This window comes from Brachyistius frenatus, unplaced genomic scaffold (genome assembly GCF_029030835.1).
Source record: "Brachyistius frenatus isolate BFR_SWC_R1_liver_20210118 unplaced genomic scaffold, ASM2903083v1 Contig_50, whole genome shotgun sequence".
NCBI classification, from domain to species: domain Eukaryota; kingdom Metazoa; phylum Chordata; class Actinopteri; family Embiotocidae; genus Brachyistius; species Brachyistius frenatus.
The window spans coordinates 2,276,188-2,300,939 of NW_027210649.1; the positions used below are offsets into that span (position 1 = coordinate 2,276,188).

General features: G+C 39.9%; 1 protein-coding gene across 4 annotated transcripts in view; it reads left to right on the forward strand.

Moving 5' to 3' along the window:
• The window catches only part of LOC138624333 (synaptotagmin-2-like), a 58,577-nt gene that overhangs the window by 8,684 nt on the left and 25,141 nt on the right, over positions 1–24,752 (forward strand). For all 4 annotated transcript variants that reach the window (XM_069704440.1, XM_069704444.1, XM_069704441.1 and 1 more), the window contains one exon: positions 18,480–18,544. The gene's annotated coding sequence lies outside the window, so the exon portion shown is untranslated. The remainder of the gene's footprint in view (positions 1–18,479; positions 18,545–24,752) is intronic.

Consider the following 24,752-nt stretch of genomic DNA (forward strand, 5'->3'; position numbering starts at 1 on the left):
GATAGGTTTGACCTCCAGTGAGGCACCGCAGTTTTTTGTGACTTAAATGAATAGCTCCAGTTGTGTGAGTGGCGGGTGATTTATGGTGCTTTGTGAAGCTGAAGGTGCTCCACTGAGTGTTGAGCAATCCCCTTCGCTCATTGCCTTCTCAGGTCTTTGTGCTGCTGCACATTTCCCGAATAAAAGATTACATGCTGTTCATTTGTATTCAGATAACATGTTTGGAGTCAGACCACATTTCATAAACAGAGGTGTCAGAAACAAACTGAAAGAATCATCTACTTATCTAACTTCTCCTGCATTTTAAAACTAATGAAGTGCAAAGTTTGAATACTTTTGTTTTTTTGCCTGCGTGTTTCAGTGACAGCCAGATTCAATCTCTCCCAAAGAGATTATTGACTTGACAGCAAATTGGTTGGTGCCTTCAAGAGCATGATGGAGGGTTGCAAAATCTATTTCCTCCCATGATAAGGCTGGTAATAGTTGGGCCTTGCAAGAGGGACATGACATTCATTGTATTATATTGATCAGAATAATTACTGTCATCCTTTTGTGCAGTTCTATAAAGCCTCTCACAGCATTGTTATTTGGAGAGCTGTTTGTGAGTAGTTTTTTTTTTTTTTTTGCCATCTTCATTCTCATCTGGAGAGTTTTCCCTGAATCATTGCTCCAAAAGCCACAGAGATCCACACTGCACATTGTCTTTGCAACTGTGTCTCTTTTCGTCAAGTAAGAATGCTCTGTGAATTGTAGCATAGCTGTGTTAATCGCCAAGAGCTTGCATGAGAGTGGTTTTATAATATCTGACAGCTCAGGAGGATAAAAAGGTAAACAAAGTGGGGGGAAACACCAAGATACCGCTGTCGAGGCCTTGTATCCTGCCGTATGCTGCAGGGTACGATGCACACATTCCAAGCATGAGTGCATCACGACCGCTGCAGTGTCTAATGTTTCTCTGAAGTTTGTGTTAATGAGTCAACAACAGAAAACAAACCCATCTTCATCTATTTGAGGCAAAATAAAACAAAGTGTTCACCTCCATTCTCTGCCATCACTTTCCTGATCCTCTCTCAGATTCTCCTTCTGTGTCATCAGTTAGAACACACACACACACACACACACACACACACACACACACACACACACACACACACACACACACACACACACACACACACACACACACACACACACACACACACACACACACACACACACACACACACACACACACACACACACACACACACACACACAACATGGTATTAGTCATGACAGGGGAGCCACCATTTTGTTGAATAAATAGGCTCATCCTAAACCCACAAACTGTTGCCAATCTTCAGTCGTGACTGTTTACTCAACACATGTCACAAATTTCCTATTCAGATCAGAAGACTTTTTATATCTCACCTCAAAGTCAGAAACTCAGGGCATTTTTCCCACCTGAAAGTGCAGACCGAGGTCTGAACCAAAGTTCATGTTTTGTCACTTAATACTTGTGATCTGGTCGGTTTTGGCTCCACATTGCAATTTTTGAGCGCACGAAAGGACTTTGCATGACCTACCTACATCCTGTTGTCATCACTTATACATGTGTCTGGCGGCGGTGTGTCAGTTCCACCGGTAGCCTTTTCTGTTTGAATGGAGAAAAATGCATGAAAAGATTCTTTTCTTGTCACTATCCTATTATTGTTACAACGTTACTACAAGCACTTATCCTCCTCTCAGGAAATAAGTAATAAGTTGTGGCATTTTCAAATGTTTTTTTTTTTCCAAGTAGACTTTTGATAGGTAAATTGGTTATTCTAAAATGTGAGTGTTTGTAAATGGTTGTCTGGCTTTTTTTTTTGGTCCTTTGATGGACTGGCATGTATCCTGTCTTTGCCCAAAGTCAGCTGAGATAGGCCCTGTCCTTTCTGTGACCCTGTTCAGGATAAAGCTGGTACAGATAATGGATGGAAGGAATGGATGGTCCGGACTATTCTCTTGGGCATCTTTGAAACAGGCTATATTGGTTCAGACCAAACTTCAAAGTCCGATACTTCAAAGTTAGGTGTGAAAGAACCCTACAATCCAGAAATTTATTGCAACATAATTTCTCTCACCAGATAATTAAAGTCTACCAAAATCACTACACTGAGCTGCTACATTTATTCTACAAGGCGATTGATAATGTGTTGTTGTGAGTCATCTTGAAACATATTTTTGTTTTTAAAAAATCCCCTGTGATTTAAAAAAAATTACAAGCAGGCAGCTTTTTAGTCGGTGTTTTTTTTCATATTGAGCTCTGAAAGTGATGCGCATCCCCGTGTTTTCTCTGCCGTTATGTAAACCTGACTGCTGTAGAGAGCGTGTCAATGCAGTGCGGGGTGCTGTTTATCTAGGACATGCCTGGTTTGTGCCCCCTCATTCAAATGTGTGTAAGGGACTGTGAAAGCTAGTCTGATATTTTGGGTTTTTTTTCTCTCTCAGACAATTTTATGAAAATGTCCTTGACACAGTGGGCAATTACTCAGCTAGCTGCTCTGCCTTAAGGAATACACTGGTGGTCAAAACACAGAGACCAGGGTACAGTTACGGCTGGGTCATGTGCTCCAACAAGCTAGTCAGGCATGATTGTGGTTAGTTGTGGTGCTTACATAAAGAGGGGTGGAGTATGGGAGATACAAATAAATCTACTATTATATAGATAAAGAAGGGATCAATGCTTATTGGTAACTGTTATCATTGGTGTTATTTAGATTAGAGATCTCCTGAGCAGAATGTTAGCATTTTTAAATTGAATATGATAGATTTGTATCTTCCCAAAGAAACCTGATCAAATGTGGATCTTTTCTTTACAATAATGTACTTTATCATCCACCTCAGCTGGCCAGTGTTGTGTAACTTCTGACACAGCAATCCTCATCACATTCATCCCCCTTGAAGGCTTCTTGAAAAGTTATGTACAAAAACATCCTCACTTCATATTGGCATCTTCCTTGCGCCCAGCTCCATTTTCTCTCTTGATTTGTTATGCCCTTTGATCACTGTCGGGGCAATAGTTTGCGCCATGACTTAGTTTTCACCCTTGAGAGGAGTTTGAGTTTATGATGTAATAGAGTGCTATTATCAGTCAACATTGTTTTTGGATTTGACAGAAGGAAACCCTTAATACATTTTCTTTGAACTCTATCTAACATTGGCACTTCATTTTGTTTTAATAACTAGTTCCTCATATACATGAGTTTCTGACAGTAGCGTACAAACACAATCCTTAAATAAACGAGACAGAGAGATTCATAATTAAAGTTAGATTGAAATTCTAACACATTTTTCATCAGTTTTAGTCTCCTTTATGTCCTGCAAGAGAATTTATCTGTGTATTTTCAAAGAATTGAAAAGGCAAATTACATATTTCTGCCGCTTCTGTATTTGCTGTTATGATCGTCATGACATGCAATATCAACATTTCGACTGGCAAGCACTAATTAGCTGGAATCAATTAAAGTAAAAAATAGAATCGTGAACTCCCACAATGGTTGTAACTGTTTCATTTACTGATTACAGTCAGAAGGATGAGAGTCTTTAAATCTGTAAATAACTGACTGCAAACAATCTCTTTCCTATTTTGCACTTTACAGACTCAGCTATTACTATAAAATTCAATCAAATAGCTTGGAAAACAAGAAACTGTGGAAATCTGTTTGTTGTTAGCAAAAAGTGTCCGACTCCTCAGTTTGGCTCGATCTCAGCTGGAAAGCTTGTTGCCTGACCTCATGTCGGCTGGGTTTCCCCGATGCCTCAGCTCTGTGCGAAGTAAATGGACTTCTGCGGGCTAGGTGATTGCACTGCTCTCACCCTGAAACTACAGTGAAACTGTGAATTACTGAGTAATTCATTTATACATTGAAATTGACATTTTGTCCTTATCTAGTTCCCAGCATGCAGCTGAAAAGTCGAAGAATCTCCTTAAAAACGCTCTTTACATTTTTGCAGCATCGCCATTTTAACAGAACAAGATGAAGAAATGAATCCAAATTGGAAAGTTAAGCTCCAATAGAAGTTACACTGTGCATTATGTATTGGTGCATACTTTAAACAGGTTGTGCTGCCGGCTAAGCTGCTACTCCTTCTGGGATTTTGTAGACGCAAGGTTGGAGCATTTAGTGAATGCAAAACTGAATGCCTGATTCATGAAGCTTTTGCATTGTGTAGTATTTTCATTTTCAAGTTCTAAAAATGACAAATGCAGAAGGAAGTTCAATACAACTTTGTTGTTGTTTCATTTATTTATTCTTAATTTTTTATTTTCACTCCTTGATGAAGCAAAAATCCCTCATAAGTGAGCTTTTTAAAATGATAGCTGTAGTTTCTTTTAGGCACAGGCATTAGCACCCAGATAAGCATAAACGACTAATACTGTCTGTAATTATTTATCCTCCAGCTTTGTAAAGCTAAAATCATCCACAGATATCAGTAATAAATGACAATATTGAATGACATTAAACTCTGCCAGCGGCGCTTGCGATGGAGTTGTTGGAAATAATTGGGTGCTGCTGTTTGGAGGTACAGTGCTGGTGTGAGGGGCACTGCTTATTAAATTTCTATTTACAGAATGAGGCATTTTTCCTCTCTTGATTTCAGAAACTGAAGGGTAAAGTATTATTAGTTAATTTTACTAAAGAGGGCCAGTGTAGGTGAATTGGGATGTAAAATGTGTGCAATGTAGGGTTGTGAAACCTGTCACACCTTTGATGCAAATTAAAAAGAAATAAAAGTTCACATTAGGACATTTCTGGCTGAAACGCAGCAGCGGGGTCAAAACTAATTAATGTAAATGTCTGTCACTGACTGAGTGACAGTGACTGAATGACTAACTGATTAAGTTACACCATTTGTTGGCCAAATGCCACTACTTCCTCTCTCTGTTTCTCATTAAAAGCCATTATTGCTCATTAAAAGCCCAGCATTTCAAAGAGGGTCCTGGACTTCTTTTTTTCTTAAGTTTACAAAGGACCGAACAACACCAAAAGAAAGAGCTTTTACACAAATGTAAGGGTTTACTCACAAAATTTGGAGCAAACAAAAATACAGGGAGCCAGCTGAGGCTAAGTCCGAAAGACAGAGTCCAAAAATACAAATAAGAACAGGCAGGGAGCAGAAACAAGGAGCCAAAAACATGGAAACTGAAAAGACAAACTGACAACATGAAAAGGGAATATAAGGACTACGATGGAGAGGAGCACAACGAGGGACAGCGAAACTAATCAGGACAGGGTGGATAATCACAAATGGGAAACACATAAGGGCAGGAGGTGACGTAAACCAAGACACAGGGTGTGAGTGATATCAAAAGTGAAAAAAGGAAATATAACAAACTAATGGTCAGAGCCATGACAGTCTTGTTGCCTGCTGTAACCCTCCACTCAAACATTTTACTGTTTGACCATCACTGTACAGGATGTTTTGAATTTGACACAAACAGGATGCTTTAAAATTATTTGCCTGAATATGGAAAGCGTTCTGAGATCAAAATAAAGACTTTAAGGTGTTGCAACAACTCAATTGCTTATTCGCTTATTGTTTACATATTCATAGATTGTGGATTTTTCAATGAGTGAGGAGGCTTTGATGCTGTTCAACCAGGTAATTGGATTTTTATGTGAATGCAAAGCAGTCTGTTTTTTTTTTTTTTTTTTTAACCTGCCTGCAGGAGATCTTTAAGTTAACATTTCAAAGCAGAGAGACTGTAGAGGAAGTCTGAATGAAATGCAGCCGAAGTGTCTCACATGGAGACATCAGGAAATGTAAACACAGCAAATAATTAGATTGGGCATTCTTTGACTCGGTGAATGCCAAAAAACAATATTGAGTTTGACATGCCGAAAAACTGATAATTAACAATTTAATGAGGACGGCAGTGACGTGGCTCTTGTTCATTTCAGTTTGGGACATAGTGCAGTTTTACTGAACGCTGTTGTGACTTGTGAATATTTTCCAACACCCTCTTCAGATCAGTGAGTTCTTGGAAAGGCTGAGCTACTGTTGGACCATGCCGTTATCCTTTGACAGATACCAAATGGAAGTGATGCTATTTTTACTAGTTAATTAAAACTGTCACCAAAAGAGGAACTCAGAGAAGCCAAGTTTCCTTTTGAGAGGTTCAGTTTGTGCTCGAACTGAACCCAAACGACGTTTACATTTACTGTTTAAAAATGGTGGCTTAAAGACAGTTTAACTGACGTTACTGTGAATCACGTAAGTGGAATATTGTGGAGAATTGTGTTGTTTGTTTGCACAGAAATAGCCAGAGCACAGTGATCAGCAAACTGAAGCCGCAGCTTTGTCAGCGATTAGTCAGATGTCAGACCAAGCAGCCCTTAGCCCTAAGAACGGAGGCGCTGCATTATTGAAGTCTGAATACGGGACATTTTGTCTCTGGAGGAGGTTAAGCGTTGAAACACCAATGAGGATGAAGGACCCAAAGTTGAGAGGGAGAATCATTCTAACATCCCATCTTGTGGACGCTCAATATTTCATGAGGGATTTTTTTTAATACTCTTTTTTTTTTTTTTTTTTGAACTGTAACAGGCTCTCCATTCCTACACTGCAACCCAGGTGATACAACCCACATTGTGCATATTACTCTTTCACTTATAGCTTTAAAAATTTAACAGATGTGATGAATATGTGCACAAAAAGCATATTTTCCTCGCACATCATCCTACCTGCACTTTCTAATCTATCATTCACAATGGAAATAGTCCTGGACTAAAGAATCAATGTTGTACTACACTCCTGTGCACACAGCAACCGTTAGCTGTGACAAGTAGCAGATGGTGTGCTATACAGTGATTTACGGCTGCATGGCCGGGGGTGCGGTACTTTTTGGGAGCCTTTCGGCTCCTGAATAATTGATAGAATACTGTCAGTTGGCTGCGTTGGATTTCACATATTGCCATTTGGGTGGAAAGATTTGGTTTGTTATGTGTTTCTTCAAGGCTTTCTGGTTTTTAATTGTGAGGGCATTAGCTCACATCTGTTGGGATGCAGTAAAAAGAAGAAGTTATGGTTGCTTTTATAGTGATTCAATGCAATGTAGGAATTCTGCAGCGACCTGTAAACCTGGCATTATTTAGCTGTGATAAAAGAGTTGGACATTGACAAAGATTTAATTTGTTTTAAGGGAACTGGGTGACTATTAAGTGGATGCGCTGTATTTCACATCATCACATAAACATGGTAATAGAAATAGATATGTTGCTCCATTGTTTTAGGTTTTTTTTCTCCCCAATGCTTCATGGTTGGAATAACTGTCATTGGGAATTGGTTGTTTGCAGTTTCGGAAGTGACATTTAATAACATCCTTTCCAAATTGCTTTGCTTCCCTTGTTAGCAGTGCAACATCCTGCTGGGATGATTTTAGGGGCTCATGAAATAGACCCGTGTTTGTAAATGTGGAAAATTCGGAATGTATTTCGGCCAAAAAGGAGAGCAAGTTGTGGTAACATTTACCTGCCAAGCCCAAAAACTGTTAGTGTGTTCTCGCCAGCCGACACTGACTGCCAGAAATGTGTGATGGTTCTATTGGAGCACAGTTTTTTTTGGATACTTTCCCTTCTGAAACAAACAAGTTTATCTGTTTAGGCTACATTTTGTGAAAAGAATATCATCACATTTGAGATAATTTTTTTTTTTTTTTTTTTTTTTAGCTGTCCTCGTGGGTCTAATGTCATCTGTCGGTCCAGGTCTGGTCCAGACTGAAAAATCTGAACCACCATTGAAAAGGATCGCAATGAGATTTTGTACAGACTTTTGCACAGCATAAATACCCGCGACCTTTCCTCTCGAGCCCCTAGCGGGTTGACATTTTAGTCTTCAAGTGAAATATCTTGGCAACGGTTGGAAGGATCGCCATGAAATTTTAGGATGAACTGTAATAAACTGTAGTGATCCCTTACGTTTTCATTGAGCACCAGATAACATCAAATATGTAAAAGTACATTCCCATCTCCCTCAGCAATAACTACAAATGTTAGCATGCTAAAATGCTGAAGATAGTAAACACGGAGAACGTTATACCTGTTAGCATTGTAAGAATATTAGCATTTATCTCAACGCCATTGCTGGTCTTTTTTTTAAAATTTTTTATGGTTGCCACGGAAACACAAAGTTCTGCTTTCAGGAGTGCCGGTTTGGGTCGGCAAATTATTATTTAGTTTTTGACCTGCTTCTATGAAGCTTGTGGTTAGCAAGCTCACACACAGTATATGAAAGAATACAGAGGAACTGGTCAAGAGGTTAACTGTATAGATATAGATTTGTGTTAGTATTGATTCATTTGACCCTAGAAATAATGATATTTTATTTGTCTTATTCTGTTAAGTGCTCATATTACACAGGAATGCCACACATTGTTATGCACAACAAGGAAATGGAGATTACTGCTGCGAGCGGTTTTGGGAAACAACTGCTGATCGCAATGATAGAATATTTAGTTTCTATAAAGAGAAAACAAACATGGCTTTCAAATTTCAGGTTAGTCTGAAGTTGAACTTTTAAGTTTTATCTGGTGGTCATCCAGTTCAGGCATCTTGAAGTTCATTGCAGTTAGCTGCTCCAAACTGATAAGTGCACAATTACCTTGGTGTTTCTAACAGGCATCGATTGGTCTTGTCTTCTCTTTCCTTTCCTCCATTGATTGTTGATGCCACTCTCAGATTACGAGGCTGTGAGGCCAGGTGGATAATACACTACTGTCTGGCTGCAGGAACATCCCTAATATACGTCCTCTTATCTGTGATTGTGTATGTATTTATGTTTGTCGAAAATTCTGTTGCATGTTTTTTAATTCACTTGTTCAGAAGTTATTTCATAAATCAGGTATAAATAGTTTATAAATATGAGCTACTGTGCTGTTGATGACTGCAGATATTTGTGAATAATTAAACTGAAGCGTATCTTTTAGCTCAGAGCACCAGCTTTTAATTTGATAATTAAGCACCAGATATTTATGGATTCTCAACACTTGTAGGTTGCACATTTTAAAATATAAATACTAAACAAATATTTTGTGGTACACAGTCGGTGAGAGAATTGAAACCTAATCTAAGAAAGTATTGATGAACATTGGGATGTAATTAAGACTTGCTTGTTGTTTGGAGGCAGTTTCTTGATATAATGAAATACAAGCATCTCAAGTTCTTTTTAATTAGAGATGGATGTTTTTGAAAGCACATATCTACCTTTCGCTCCTCTTCCCTTTGCAAGTGTGTTTCAAAGGTCAATGCCTAATTTAGTTTTTAATGAACACCTAATTGAAAAAGACTCCGTCTACTTTACAGATGGTCTCAGTTAAATATCGCAATGTTCTGAGGTCAAATCTTCCCGTCACTCAACAGGAGACAGAGACTTTTTGAATACCTGAGAAATGTGGTGAATGGTGATGCCATTAGTTCTGAAAAGTAAGTAACACTACTCCCTTATACACACATGGATAAATCGTCAGAAGAGGGCGAGACTGTGTCAAACTGTTGCAGCAATTTCTCACTCACAAAGGAGTTGTAAATTAAAGACGTGTACGTTGAAGACTTTAGATGAGAGATCATCGTGGTGGGAAGCAGCAACCAGCAGTAAACCTCCTGAAGCCGGGGTGTTTGTGATCAGATTCAGCACGTTGTTGCTCATTTGTATGTACAGTTTAATAGAGAGGAGTTCCTTACTGTCAGAATATCTGTTTGTTTGAGATTTTGTTATTGTTTATTCAGCATACGAGATGGTTCAAATGTTCCATCACTGCCACATGAATGTATTATTATTACTAATACAGCGCCTCTGCTTTGTGCTAAGGGCTGTAACTGCGCAGCGAGGCTGAGATGAGCACAAGAACATGATTATGCTGCAACAAAAGTCAGTTTTTATGTGGTGCAAGGAGATCATCATGAGAGGTTAGCTGTCACACTCAATCTGTGTTTGACTAATGGCGCAGTGGTTTCCAAGATTTGGGCCTGACTTATAATGGAGTTCGCTGACGGTATGAAGGTGAATGATCCCCATGAGCAGCCACTCAGTTTGCCACTTGCGGCTTGTCTATCATTTGTCCTACAATACCTTTGACCGCATTTACAAGGAGCAAAAAAAAAAAAAGAAAGAAAAGAACTCCCGCCATGGCATTCATGACAATACTGCACTCTTCATTTTTAGCCATTTCAGACCTCCAAATCATAAAAAGGCAATCATACAGTACAACATAAAGATGAAGTGTTGTGTTGGTTTTCAGCAGAAATATGGCACTCACTGAGCAGCATGAGGATAGATCGTTCCTCCAGCCATAGATAGACCTTGGTAGGTAATGTGGTCTATTATGTTGAAAGGCCCTGTCCAGAAGAAATAGCTGCTTGCAGAGCACATTACTAAAACCTATTTGACATTTATAAGAGTTTGTTGGTACCCTGGGGAACTTGTTGTTTTTCTAGCATCACCACTGCCTCTTTGGACACGTGTAATTCAGAGACATTGAGGTCTTGAGGCTTTTGAGTGGGTTTACCCTTTTCCATTTGTCTTTGTGCCTCTTCCACAATGGTCAGCCAGTTATTTCCATTAGGATAATACACTCAAATTAGTTAGATCTGTCATCTTATCCTGTAGAATAATGCAATGTTAATGCTTAAAAGCATGAAGTAAATTGATTAATTTAATAATTTCCTTAAGAATATTTAATTTCTCTGTCTGTCATGTGTGGTTTGTAGTGTTATGTTTCATTCACCGGGGCGGCAAGGAGGGAAGCAATTAATATGGAATTGTGTGCTGTTTCGTTCCTGCTGTTGACCATTTCTCTGGGACCGGATGATGAATTGCCTTATTTCTACACATAAACACAGGTCTTGTCTCCCAGTGAGGCAGGTAGCTGGAGGAAAGTAGACACTCTCCACAAGGATTTATGGACAGTAGACTTGTGAAAAATAGCACTTGCTTCAAATAAGTGAAGTGAGATCATTGTTTTCCTAAAAGCTCTGAAGATTGGAAAAAAAAAAATTCTCAAAAAACAAATCTTACTTGTTGACGTTTATGCTATGTCATTCAGCTGATGGAGCAATTACTTTTTAACTGCTGCCAGGCAGGACGTTGAAACTGATTCAATGTAACCGTTTTAAATTTAACTGAGACAGATCTGCAGCCCAACCCAATTGTTGTTGTTTTTTTTTTAACCTGGGCCACTAAATTGAATACAACCTCTTCTCGAGTTAAGGATGGTCCCAAATCATCAGGGCTACATCTCTGCTGAAGGGTGTTAGTTCCCAGATCCTTCGTCATTCTTCTATCCTCATAAGTGTGTGTTTGTGCTACCGCTTTGCAGAGAACCAATCACACTTCCAATAAAAGTTGACGACAAGAGATGGCCGTTGAAGCCAGTGAATCTGTAAAAACAGCCTCAGACCAAATTCAATGATATTGATTTCAAATCAGAAAGCAGTGTGAACAACAAATACATAATAGCAATAAGCTTCATCTCAATGAAAGAAACATCCATCAACTTCCTCCTATTTGACTGCACTGAGCCACAATCTGTCGTATATGTATGTATACCAGTTCATTACATCTGTTGTGTATATGAAGACATTTTGGCAAAATGAGTTTTAACATAAGCAGCTTTCACTGTTGGTCCTAATTTGATCATAAAAATAATGAGAACTGTCGGATGGCTGAACCTAAAAATACACAATATATATATATATAAATATATATATATATATTTATATTAATATAGCAAACATTCCTGATAGTGATCCAATTTTTACTCAAAATGTTGGATTACCATTATCTCCAGACAGACAGTAACTAACTAGATTGGTCATAAACTGATAATAGGAAAGCAAATTCTACCAAATCACGAATACACATTTCTCAACCAACTGTACTTAAAGGGGTACCTACTGACAACGCTCCAACAAGTAGAAATACGTTTTCTGTCCGTATTTCCTTGGTCACTGATCTGACAAAATGTTGGATGTCATTTAAACGAGACTGCCGCTAGGAGTTGCCACTAGCAACTAATGTTCATCTGAACCCAACCGCTGGTGGCTGAAAAGTCGTGGGGGGCCATTTTCAATCACCAAAATTCTTGAGGGGCAACATAATGACTGCAGGAGCTTGTTGGGCTTACAGATGAACCTGCAGTGGGCACAGCATGTCAGGGCAGGGAAGAGCAGAGGCTTTGCCAAAGGCAAGACAGATGCTTCTCATAAATAACCATGTATGAGACTTCACACTGCCAGGTATGATAAATTGACAAATCCTGGATCATAACTGTATTTTCTCAAACATACAAAGAACGTTATTTGATGTTCAATTTCCTGTAATATTGACTTCCAGTTCGATTCGACCTTAAATGACGTTTCTAAATTTAGAAAATGTTTGATGGACAATGTTTCTCGTTGTTGTTTGTGTCCTGGTTTTATCAGAGCATGAAGAAGCCAAAGTGGCATCAATTGCTCGTTTCTGCTGACTGTAAAAGACTCCCACAGTCAGCAAGCTGTCATGTAAGCAACCACCCATCACGCTCTTCACCTCTCACACTCTGGCAAACTGTATGGGCAAACAGTGATGCCCACGGCAGCTTCTCTCCCTTGATTTATATTCAGACAAATAGTGCGATGTGCTCACTGATGAAAAATGTCAACACAGAACTAATATAAATCACCTTAAAGCCGAGTTAGGCTGTTTTCTGGAAAAGGCAAAAAAAAAGAAAAAAAAATGCCAGAATTTGAAAATATCACCTTCACCGCCACTTCTCCCCCCCACTCTCTCTATCTTAAGCCCCTCCCACCTGACGAGCACAGGCATATGCATGCGCTTTATACGCATACGCAACATAACAGTTTCCTGCCTGTTTGCTCACCCATAAGCGAGCAGCTGCGCCCTCCTCTGTCCTAATTGCCAAGGGTCTCTCGCCCGTCCTGCTTTCAGCACTGCACGGCGGGGATGCTAGTTTGTCCTCAGTTTACCCTTCTTCCTCCGTTTCAGTGGGTTTCTCAGCCCTTTCGTCCTCTATCACTCTCCCTACGGCTTTCATGCGGGTCTTGCTATATCAACAGCCAAATGGGCTTCTCAGCACCCCTGTTGATGCCTGCAGACTTCCCCTGGTCTTACATGGAAGCATCTTACTAGAACCCAACGGTTACAAAATAAAGTGAAGCGACCTCTGCCGGTGGTCAAAGTGACGACAATCCGGCGTCTCAGTTCAAATGACGCCCATATGATGTGAGTCGTTCCTTCGGAGAAGGAGGTGGGTTGGATGAATTCTTTGGCACATCAGCGGACATGGGTACAGGAGACCGGTTTTCACTTCTTGTTTCCAGCCATGAGTACAAAGAGTTATTTAAAACTGTGTTTACTGTTGCCATGACAACGTCACGTTCACAGCACAATTCAAGCAATAATTTTCACCCAAACTGTTTCCTAACCTTAACCAAAAAAATATGTTTTGCCTAAACTTAACCAGGGGCGCCAATTTAGGAAAAACTCCTGTAAGGTCGTATTTGAGGATTGGAACAAATGCCCGATGTGGTTAAATGGGTTGGAGGACTTGTTGGTTTCTTGCTTTGTTACAACAACCTACTTGAGTACTGAGTAAGATTTGCACGTGACTGTGCTGAATGAGGTCACAGTGTTTGACAATATTCAAATCCTTTCCTGCCTGCTAAACACTATTTATGCAGCTATCTCAGCTCAAATGCACTTTAGTGGCCGTGCATGCATGCATGCATGCATTCGTCCATCTGCGTGTACTCGTGTTTGTGTGAAAATGTGTATACTGTGTGTTATCCATAGGCCAGTTCTTTAATGTGTTTGCCTTCTGGCTCAATGTTAAACCCCTGCATTGCAGCACTGCCAGTGGGATTTCAGCAGGCACGGCCCTTTTCTTTTTCCCTCTAACCCGCCATCCTCACAATAGAGAGATTAAATTTGGGCCAGATCCCTCCTGTGTGGAAATCTCCTCGCTCACACATGCACATCTTCCAGTGTTCATATGCTACACTCCAGAGACTCAGGGCAGCTGAGAGCCCCCAAAAGTCTCCTGTAGCAACAGTCGTGGAGAGCCACGTGTCTTGGAGACAGACACAGACAGAGAGAACGAGAGACCGAGAGAGAAAAAGAAAACATGGGTTCCTCGGGGGCCCAGCAATTCAACTGCTGTCTGAGAAGCTGCACAGTAATCTTGTAAAAGAAAGGAAAGGCTCTGTATTTTGGTGCTGAGTGACTCTTCCACTTGTTTGGACTAGATGGTCTTTTTCATCAAGCACAGAGCAGTTGATGAGTAAGAAAAATCAGAGATTCTTTCTGGTGGATAGCGGTGCTATTTTATGAGTTTATTCAAGAAACGCTTTTCTCAAGTCTCAAGTCTCTTACTGTGGACATGTTAAGTCTGTGAGACAAGCTGACAGTTATGGATAGAGTCGCTAACCAGCACAGACAGCTATAGAAGTGCTCTAGGAATCCTTTTTAAATATAAACGTTGAAAGTATTATCAACAGCTTGAGCCTGGAGTTCTTGATCAAATGGAAGAGATTTAAAAGGAATTTGAGACAGAAATGGTATAACCTAAGATATTTTGGAGATGTTTTCAAATGCTATTAATACTAAAGTAAATTTAAAGCAACAATCATATTGTGTATGTGATGGCCAATCAAATCAGCAGATTGTATAACTTAAGTGTGATGCAAGACCCTGAAAGCTTGGCTTCTCCATGATATTACAGTATATAATTATCATGAGTAAGCAGAACCCGTTTAGATCGTTTAAAAAGCATTATTTATTTACAAGTCTCAGAACCAAGAAGCAATCCACACTGACGTCACCCGAGTGGTTTGTGAACTGCTGTTTCGAGCAAGGGATGGATCTGACTGAGAACATGAAGACACTGTACGCGCCTACCTATACCAGAAACCTTACTGCACCCCAGGCATGTCAATCAGCACAGACATGTCCCTGAACATACCTCTCTTTCGGTCCTAATATCATATAACAAATTATGGAATTAAGTTTAAATGGGCCACCAGAACACTTGGAGTGAATTTAGCTAAGGACACCATAATGACTTGTGGGGGAAGAAAATGGTGACCTTTTATTTAATTTAAGAAGCTGGGGCATTTTGAATGAGTCTACTGGAGCCAGATTTTATTTGGAACCAGCCCCTAGTGGCCCTCAGTGGTATTGCTTTTAAAGGCACTTCTGCATTAGCTTCATTCGAATACCGAATCCATTTTTATATATAATCTGTGGTTATAACACCTAAAAACTCAACCTATCTTCTTTGTAGTTTGATCAGTTTCAATTGACAGTGAACAGTTTATTGATTCAAATCTTGCTGAATCCTGATTGGTGAATGGGAGTATGTGGCATCACCTTTTCCCACCTTTGGTTTGTTATGTTAAATAACCCAATTTGTTTAGCAAGAAAATATTTAGTTGTATTGGTCCCCATTACATGCAATAAAAAGCTTACATATGTTATTTGGGTTATCATACTGCATATTACAATGTTACAGCAAGATGATAGTTTGCTAAAAATGTCAAAATATCTCTAGTTTCACATCACAAGAAGACATCACTAATTGTATCTCCCGAGCTACGTCTATCAATTCCTCAAATACGACTGAGGTGCTTGTGCTGATGAGTTGATGCCGTATTATCAGATGCATGCTGTCGTGGAATAAACAGACTAATTGCACTTATGCAGAGCTGACCTTTAATAATTTGGCTTGTCAGTGTTCATTTTGATATGATTCCACTGCCAGTATGGTACACTAATGTGGGCTCATATGGAAACAGAAGAACCGACTCATCATTACATTCTCTTCCTCTGCATAGTTTGGTCCCTTGGGAACATAAATAGGTGGGGAAGGATCCAATTATGTTCACCAAGAGGCAATTCCCTTTAACGTGATTGTATCTGAGAGTCTGCACATCAGTGCCTGTCGCCCTTGTCAGCCAGCCAATTTATGATCTTTCTAGATTTTCTTCTTCTTTTTTTCCCCCCGAGCTTTGACCTTACATTTGTCCTTCCGGGTAACATTTATTTCTGCTGTGAGATTCTGGTATTATAACCATGAAACAGGCAACAACTTAAACGTTTAGGTTTTTTTAGTCAATCATGTGAGATTGAAGGTTTCTGCTTTCTGTTTTTGTTTTGTCTAAATCTGGAATTCACCCCTGTCATTTGACCTTTCTATTTAAAACAAAGAAAATGCCTCTTGTATTCTTGGAGTGCCGAAATGTGAAGCAGTGTCAAAGCCCTGCTTTTCTCCTCGCTGTCACTGCTGCCCCTCAGCGAGCTGCAAACAGATCACTCTGACAGGACTGCAGGTATTTCACTGTGCAGGAACATAAAAGAGGCGCCAGTCTACTCTCCTCCATGTACCACCAAGTTATTGTTCAATGTAGCGCTGATATTTTTCATCAGCCATCTTAAAATCAAGACACGTCCTGAGTATTAAAAGGTCACCAGCACGAGGTGTAGAAAACAATTTCTTTTCAGAATTGTTACCGTGTTTGTTTGCAGCATAGATTTTACAGCATCAGCAGATCCAAATGATGAATTGATCTCAGGGGTGTTACTCCTTTAAATAGCTTTCTCCACGGGAAGACGAACAGTTTGAGTATGTTTACAAAAGTCCTATCCATGTGTAATACACATAATTCACGGAAGAAAATTGGATTTGGTGATGGCAGATTTAAGCTATATGAACAGTTTCCCTTCACGGATGTGCACAAAATGAAGTTGGTTATCCCTCCCTGTGGATGTCTTTCATGATACAATTACAATAAAGCAATTAAGCCCAGTGAGTCATGAAATTGATTGTTTTGCCAAAACAGAAGTAGGAAATTGGGCCCCAAATAAAATACCCTTAAAGGTCTGAGAGCGTAGATGGAATTTGACTGATCGTAAAAGTTCGTTAATGCTATCGTCAGCAAATTGTAATGTGCAAGAACATTTGAGGGCACAGAAGATCTTAGATCTGATTGTTGTGCCGTTTGACATTTCGGGAAGAACACTTATTTGCTTTCTTGCTGACAGTAAGAATAAGAGGAAGATTGAGATAAGAGATAAGAAGATTGATATGGCTCTCATGCCTGTGTGCTGAATATAAAGCGACAGCCTGGAGATGGAATGCTAAATTTAGCATATAATCTATACTTTCTGTGAAGATTTGCAAAGTGTTAATTGATGAGCTTCAGAAGTGGCCTGGCTCTGCTAGCGCTCACAGCTTCAGTTTTAACGTGATAATAGTCTGTGTTGGCTCAGGGTGACATTGAGGTCAAGCGCTTTTTTCTTGTGTTTCCAACAATGGCGGCGGAAGTCAAATTTCAGCGCACATATATGGTGGTCAATGCTGATTGTTTGAAGGCTGATCCAGTAGTTTCAAATTGAACTCAAGGTCTCCACCGATTAGGATGCAACGACTGGAAATAATCCCCAGTGGAGCGTTTACAGACCCATATATTCACTCATTTACTCATTTTGTCACCTTATGCTAAATTAACCAGCTGCTGCCTCTCGTTTAATACTGTATTCAGATTACAGACAGTTGACTGTAAAGCAAATCAAAATAATTCCCAAAATATGAAACTATACCTTCAACGTTTGAGTATTTTTTTTTAAATCAATCATAATCCTATCATAGTTAATTAAATATTGAATTAATATCTTGCTATATGAGTAAATCTTTATTAACAGATGATTTTCTTCTCCTAAATTCAGTTAATTGTGCATTAAAAATATTGGGAGATATTTTGCTTCGGTGAGAATCTATTTGTCAAACAGCCATTAGTGTATAGTGGTGATAATTTTTCAGCACCTGTCTATTGTTTTTGTCAATAAAAATCTCTGTATGCTACAACAGAAATGTTTAATGATATATGTAAACATTTTTTACTTAAGTCAATACTAGAGTGGAGATATTTTGGCAGAATGGATGAGAACATGTTTTTATAGTGTGTGTTGTGAATTTAAGGCTCTGTTGACTCAGGTTTCAGCGCTGTGTTTTTCAAATAGACAGTCATTATAGTGCTATTACGGTAATGACAGTAAATTAATTCAATAACTAGTGAGCAGCAGTGTGCGACGGATAGCTGTCAGTGATAATTCATTCATCCTGCAGCTTTGTGGATCAAAATAGTTAGATTCGGGTATATATCAACTTGTTTGTGTGAGAGGGAGACAGCTATCAATATTCTTCTTGCACAAAATGACTTTTGCTATAGTGAGATTCTGTATGTGTGCTCGTCAGGAATGCTAATAACACTAGCAGCGTAACTGCCTTCAAATCAGACGTGAGAGGATTAAGCTTCAGTAAAAGTTTGAAATCAACTTTAAATTTGCCAAATTTCTATTGAATTTTAATTAAATTTGTAAGTAAGCTGGCTTCCCCAGAACTCCAAGAGATGAACTATTCTTTGACTTTGCCTCTATAAATTCACATTGTCTTTCTCTTCCAGGATTTCTGACTGACAACACTCTCACTGTGATTACTCAAAATCTTCGAGATTCAAGATTTCTGGCTGTAAGTATCTCACTCATAAAGACACTGTGTGCTTGACTACATGAGTCGAGGCACTGAGAAATATCTGTGAATTTAAAGGTTGTACGAGAGAGAGAGAGAGAGAGAGAGAGAGAGAGAGAGAGAGAGAGAGAGAGAGAGGGAGAGAGAGAGAGAAGGGAGAGAAGGGGGGGGGGGAGAAGAGGAGGAGGAGGAGGAGGAGAAAGATTCTCCACCTCATCAGAGCGGTCCAGAATCATCGCTGTGACCGTCCTTTTTAACCGGAGACAGATCACTGCACATTGTTATATTCTTCCATCCTCTGCAGCTCTCCTCAGAAATATCGTTCAGTCCTCGTCATTTCAGAAATCCGGCTCGCCTCTGTGCCTTGACTGTCCATTGAAGGCATGGCCCAGATGGCAGACCGTCTATGGCTGGATGCTTTCTGAAACTGTCCACTAATATAACACTCTGATGAGCTGTGGGGCGAAGCAATTGACCTGAAAGGAAAAGCCTGCTGATTATCATTATTTGTGCATTCGAAATTAATTCTTTCAACACAGAAAGAATGGAGTTATTTATACAATAGACACCAAATTATTTCAGAGGAATATTTTCGGCTGCACGGGGGATCCAAAAATGAGACCAGTATAGCTCTGCAGTATGTAAATAGATTTGAGTCTGTGTAATCACATGTTTTGGACTCCACTAGATGTCAGCATGAAACGTGTGTTGGGTTTTCCCCATTCTAGCGTCTGTTCTAAGAAAAGCTTTGCATGTGCCAGGGAGGAGGGAGCCCACTGCAGTGTGTAGCGAGCAGGAAAAGGCGTGGCAACACGAGGGTGCAGCCCACCGTGAACAAGCATGATTTACTGTAGGATCTGCTCTTTATGCACCAGTCTCCTGCGCTACCTGCATACTCCAGCACTCAGCTGATTAATCAGAGCCATTTCCATGAAAGATGGAAGCACCAGTGCAGCAGGGGCAACAGAAAAGCTAATAAACCCCTGCGGACGACAGCCACGCCTCGAAGGACGGTTACTGGCTGCTGCTTTTATACCCGCTCTGTCCATCTGCCATTATACAGCCCTCACTGCCCCGTGTCAGCCTCATTGTTATTAACATCGATCAGCTCAATATCTACTGAATGAGAATTCATACCCTGGGGAACAGTGGAGCACAATTATTCATTTCCATATGCAGCTGCATTAGTTAGTTGGAGCTTTTACTGAATGTATGATGATACACTCATGCTAATCATCTCCAACAGAACCAAACTCTCCAAGATTACACATCCTGCCCCAGAGCCTGTCTGATATGAAGACAGAGCCACCACATGTCCTGCTACAATAATAGCAAATGACAGTGGCCACTCTTTACACTGCTACAATCCAATCGCAGAACTATAAAAAGGAAAAGAGCTCAATTGGCAGAGTTGACAAAATGACCTACCTATCACAGATGTAAAGACCAGGAATAGTTGCCAAACTTTGACACTTGACACCGACTGAATTGTTACAGTATTGTTTACTGTCATTCATTACCAATTTCGATACCTACCATCATTTTTTTGTTACGTTTACGTAGGAGTAAACCAATATTTGGCCACGTATCTGTCTAAGTGGCATTCGCTGCAGTGACCGGAGGCTTCTTGTGTGCAACCAGCTTACCGATAGCGTGGGAGGCTTTTATCGAACATCAAGGACTTACCTGTGAGGCCTTTAGGTGACATCTGTTAATTGTAGATACGGCAAACCACATTGGTTACACTCTCCCTCTCTAAACTGCATGAGGGATACAGATTTGTACCGTAATGTGTGATATAATTTTCTTTTTCTTGAAATGGATTTTATAAAATTGGCATTGAAAAAAGTAAAAGTGGCATCAAAACTTGCCGTAAACTGACATACCGTTAGGATTTATTGGGAACCGTGTTTCATGTCCACTTTATGAACATAAATCCCATATTGACTCCTTTTAGCTCTGCTTTGGTCCCCACCAACTTCTGATGGAAATATGTTTCATGCATACAGTTGATTATTAAGAGCTTCATTGAAGGAAACCTGTAGGTTACCTGCTACGGGTGAAAATGGGGCTATTATCAATGAAACTGAAATAAAACAGTTAAGTTGAGGAACCTAAAACCAAAACAATATGCTAGAAGATGCTGAAAGGCTTTGTAGAGGAGACATACAAACAGTCATGTGATCAATTGGCAATATAAACATTTTGATTTTGGCCTACAGCTTCTTTAAATGTGAAACATTTACTTAAATTGGTTCATAATCAGATGGATTTCTGTTCATTTGAGTCTTCCTGAACCTCTTAAAGCTGGCAATTTATTTTCTGAAAATTGACTCTCCACAGGGCTATTTTTTGCACAATTATTGCTAAAAATCAGCGTATTGCTTTGTGCAATTGTTTAAACTCGTGAAACAGACATAATCTTAAAATCTGCCATTTAGTGCCAAATTATCATTTTCACCTGCAGTAAATCCACCTACAGCCCTCATTTCGCAGCTCTGAGGAGCAGTGTGGAGGCACATTATGGAAACATGGCTCCAGCAGTGAGGTTCCCCTCTCGCTCTGCCAGCTCTAAAATGAGCCAACACAATGAAACACAAACTGTTATTGCATTGTTGCACCTCCTCACATCTGCAGCGGCACATCCCAGCACAGATACAGAAGCAGATCTAATCCCTGACTGCCAGCCACAGCAAGGAATATTTACCAACAACACTTCACTGCTTCATGTTTAAAGCCACTGCAGACATTAATCTTCAGGCTGCGCTCGATAAAAAGAAGCTGTCAAATGTTTGTGCATGTGTGCTGTATGCGCTTATCGGGACACATCTTTTTGTATGCAAATGAATTGCTCTCCTCATATCACTCGCACAGAAAAATAGGCATCAGAAGTTTTTTTTTTCCTGCCTACTTTCCTGTGTTTCTCTTTTCCTGCTGAGGTTCTACGGTGTCCCCCTAAAGACAAAACTAATACAACAGTGAAAGCACAAACATTAAAGGGTGACACTCCAAATCCAAAAAATACCAAACACAAACCAATAGGGGGGGGAATAAAAAAAAAAAAGCTACACTTGATGTGCCTCAGGAAATTGATAGGCTTAATTTGGATAAGCTGTGAGGTTTGACCTTGCATCTGCACAAGTAACAACGATGAGACGAAGCCTAATAGTCACGCAAAATTATCTGTAATGTCGTTGCTTATCCAAATCAATCCCATCACTCCCCCTGATGTCCCAGATGACTTTGTGTGGCAGGTTTTTTTTGGTAGCTTTTTTTTTTTTTCATATTGTTTTTAGTATTTGTATGTGTCTCTGTATTTGTAGCATATCTGGATTTGTAGTGCATTCCTCTCAATATTTGTGCTTTGACTCTTGTATGTTCTCTGAAATACAGTCACCTTATTAAATTCAGCCTTTAATCATTGCACTGACAGACACATGGTGCTCCATGTGATCTTGTAGCCAAAACTGGTTATTGCATTTTAATGCCTTCCCATCGTCATTGACTGAGCTGCTTTTTTTTTTAATACATTGCTGTGCCGTTAGTCTGCACAACACGCACGCCTTATTAAATATGTATTCTGAGTTGCACCGAATCTCTCTGGAGACCTGGCCTGTTTAGTTCAAAGTAAGGTCTGATGAATTTTTTTTTTCTTCGTACTTCTTACTCATTGATATGATGACGATTATTACTAGATTATTAGTGTATTTAGAATCTGCTGTGGCAGCAATAGTCTGCAGCATAACACTGTGATGAGAGCGTTCATACTCGTCATCTGTCGCTACAAATCAGTGTCCCTCTGTTGCATGTCTCATGGGGAAGGTGCCAGTGTTGCTCACTATGGGTTTACCCAGCATGCTATGAATCTTAGTTGGATCAATATACTGTTCCCACTCAGACACTGAATCAAACCTGCCAGGGTTTCAGGGCTCTGGGCTGTAAGATATCCCTCACAATGTGGAAGAGAGTGCACAAAGTAATACAAGCTTGAGTAGATTTCATGGATTCAAAAGGCAAAACCTAAATGTCACCACATTTTTGATATGGATGGAATAGAAGCTATTGAGCTGTTGAGTCTAAATTGGAGTGGAAGGCTGCCATTTTAGTTTCACCCTCCGCAAAACAATATGGAGGCGGAGAGCTGCAGGAAGAGCTGATGCAGCCACATTCTGAGTTTGTTTTTTGTCTCTGTGATTTTAAAGGCAAAATTCTGCATCTTCTGTCACCAAATCCACAGAATAGGCCAAAACCAGCAATGAATTGAGCCTGTTAACAAGTATTGACTCTGTAGCCAAGGCCTTGAATCCCTCACTCCTCAGCGTTATTGTTGTGTGGAAGCCAATAAAGACCCCTCTGGTGAAAATCAAGTTTTTAACCTTGTTAACACGTCGATGTGGTGTTTTGTATGTGCTAGAAGACATATCATGAGAGAAACACTGGAAGCAGTCAATGCCATGGCTGAGCATTTCCACTTTGGAACTGCAGTGACGGTCCGACAGTCTCAAAATCAGGGATTCAGGCAACCAGGGATTCATACGTTATACGTCACTTTACCAAGCGGCAACCTCCAGTGCTGAAAAATTCAGCCAACGCTGAGGTGCCAAAAACTGCAGCTCCTCTAATTGCCGCTTGAAACTGGCTCCAAAAGCAAGTCAATCTCCATAGACCCCCCCATTTTAAACTTTACAGCAGAAATAAACATGTCTACAGCCTGGTATAAAAAAAAATATGGTTTTGCTCTCTATAGCAGATTTCCCCGTTATTGACAACTGTACACAGGGTTAAATTTCTGTATAGCCCACCCATTTAAATTATCTACGGCTAAAGTTATGCATAAGGACGTGGTTACTTTGAGTGACAGGTGGGTGATGTCACAGTTGGCGAGCGGCTTGCCTGCAGGTCTGAGCAACCAGGCTTTCACTCACTTTGCACCAACTTTTTTGCCCATTTTTGGAGTAGCCGGGAACGAGGCGGAGTTGGGTGTTGCCAAGTGGATACGGGTCATAACTACCTGGAGCTGTGCTTCAAAACTGCTTTAGAGGACACATGTGGTTACATCACAGAGGCTACGTCCATTTTTTCATATCATTATGTGCAGGTGAGGTAGAGGTGGGTACTGTTTGTGTGCTCATAGATCAGAGCATGCTGAATGAAGGCAAAAGGTGTGGAGTTACATTAAAGCCATTTAAAAGCATCAGGGGATTTTGTTTTTATTGCAATTCTGATACACAGAGATGTGTTTTTAGAGGTTTAATCAATGCCAGCAGCGGGATTTTAAAAACACATCGGGGAGCCACATTTTTAACACTGAGTGGCATGTTTGTTCATTACATGAGCAGTGTAGTTATTCTGAAAAATAAAATTGCTTTAAAAACTCACTAAATCTGTATCCGAGTCTGCAGCTGAACACAGATTCCAACAAATGCACTATTTCCCTTGTTTGAGTAATGTTTGGTAAAAACATTAGTACCCAACTGCTTATTCAATCACTTAAAACCACAAACTGTGAATTTGCAAGCTGTTTTTAAAGATGTAGAAATAAATGGTGCCACGGACGGTGTATGGAAGTCAAAAAATATTTAGACACAGACCAACATATTGTTGGATTTGATAGCAGTAAGAAATATGAAATAACACCAGCCTCATCCCTTAAAGTTTGTATATTTAAGAAACACAGCAAATGCTAGTTGAAGATATAAAGAGTATATCAAGATGTACAGAGCTGCACCGTGCTCATTTTTCTTTGGGTGAGTGTTATTGGAATAGCTTCACCTCTCCTCTAATTACCAGATCACTTCTAATTCAGATCCACTGACCATACATTAGTGGCCAGACCCAGGACTGAGAAACGGAGAAGCACCAGACAGGAAGCAAATTGCATTCCTCCATCTCCAGTTGTATGTTTTGAAATTACTAAAAGCCATCTTCCCCCTCCGTCTCCCTTCCATTTTTACTGATTGAGACTTTATCGATTTTTGGTTGAAGTCCTCATTGCTGGCCAATAAGGTGGGTGATTCACTTAGGGGACGATGATAATTCTCAGTGACAGAGATATACCCCAAGGGCTCCAAACCGTCTGGTTCCTCCGTTGGTGTTAAGCGAAAGAGTGCGTCACATCTCGTTATTAGCAAGCAGATTTACACAGTAATACGCCCACTGCAAGGGGAAAAAAAGTACTGTGAGCTATGGGGTCTGTGTGTCATTTTCA